At 45.0% G+C, this 1,496-nt stretch overlaps 1 long non-coding RNA gene across 1 annotated transcript; it reads right to left on the reverse strand.

Annotated features, from left to right (window-relative positions):
- Positions 1-1,162, reverse strand: LOC103647532 (uncharacterized). The gene is made up of 3 exons (XR_002267688.3): positions 1,077-1,162; positions 442-529; positions 1-364 (listed from the first exon to the last, which is right to left on the reverse strand). It is a non-coding gene; the product is annotated as an uncharacterized lncRNA (long non-coding RNA).
- Between the last annotated feature and the right edge of the window lie 334 nt (positions 1,163-1,496).

Here is a 1,496-nt window from a genome sequence, read left to right on the forward strand (position 1 = left end):
TGCAGTAAGAATCATGAATTACATAGCTCGAAACAACTCAGGAAATGATATCACACACAATGACACAATTTCAAATCCCCGTCAATTGAAAGAGTAGTTAATAAGCACATTTCAGTTCACATCATCTAAAAGAGTGCCAACAACATGAACAATTGAACATGCAAAAGCATTAAAGTGAAACCGCTATATTCATCATCACCTGGGGTTGTAGTAGATGTGGAACACACTTTTGGTGGCCACAGCATGTGCAACATTAGGTAGTGAACCAAGATTTGAGCACTGGTTATAAAGAGCTGGAAAAGCAGATCCATTTTTAAGCTGAGCTGCACGGCGCACTCCAAGTCTTAGCTCCCCATTATCACCCCTGAAAATTACGAGGAACCTTCAGAAAGGGCCAACACCAACATGTGATAATTATCTCCAATGTTAGTTGTGGCCTACCTCAAAAATAGTACGGCGTCCCTTGAGACAAGCTTCTTGTTGACAAAGGCACTCCATCCAGTGGTTAAAAGGTGTCTGTGGGGCTGCCCTGCATCACATTCAGATGCATATTCATCAGAAACCAAGGACCACACATGACATAGCTTCTCATGTTTGTTCTTTTACATTCCTTTAAACGGGACCAGAACTCCTGAACATATAATCAGATGATTTTTCATGGACAAAATGGTAATTTTTAAGTACAACTACAATAACTAACCAATGACATGAGAAATGCTGAGCATAGCGCACAAGGCTGCAAATGCAGACAACAGGAAACATTGACATAGTTTGTATATCTCTCTCGACATATAACCATTATTAGTTCTGATCACATAATGGTGACATATATAGCAAAAGAGTGGCTGAACAATGACTTCAAATCCTGGACTTAAGTGAGCAAAGATGAAGCATTCCTAAGTGCTCAATCCAAACAAGTAATGCAAATCCTGTAAAAAGCGCTAACAGTCATCAACTGAAGTGCAGCCATTGACATCATTCGCTGACACTGAATGATTCAGGGCGAGCAAGCACATAAGTTTGCTAAAGAAATAGGTAGATGTGCTCGGCTTGTATCTCAGTATTTGTTCATGTACCTCGATAAATGTGGCGGAACCTCCACTCGGTTCCGTGCAAATCCTTGGCCACAAGCTCCTGCGACGATCGCTGCTGGCTGTAGTCCTGCACGCCCCAAGAGCAGATGATTCAGAATCACACCTTGAGAGCAGCACCCGGGCACCGAAAAGATGGAAGCTTTCCAAGCCAACGCAAGCGTACCAGAGGCGGGAAGCAGTCCTCGGCGGAGCGGCGCAGCACAGAGAAGCCGACGTGCATGCTGGTGTCGGAGGCCATGAGCGTCTTGCAGAACATGTGCGGCATCCACGAGAATCGTTGCTTCACCTTGGGCTTCTTCACCTTGGGCTTCTTAGGCTTCTTGACCTCCCTCCTGGCGCGGGGCAGCAGCCTCGTCAGAGTCGTCGGAGTAGGCAAACAACAATATGCTATCTTGAGACTAA

Source organism: Zea mays, chromosome 2 (assembly GCF_902167145.1).
Source record: "Zea mays cultivar B73 chromosome 2, Zm-B73-REFERENCE-NAM-5.0, whole genome shotgun sequence".
Classification (NCBI taxonomy): Eukaryota; Viridiplantae; Streptophyta; class Magnoliopsida; order Poales; family Poaceae; genus Zea; species Zea mays.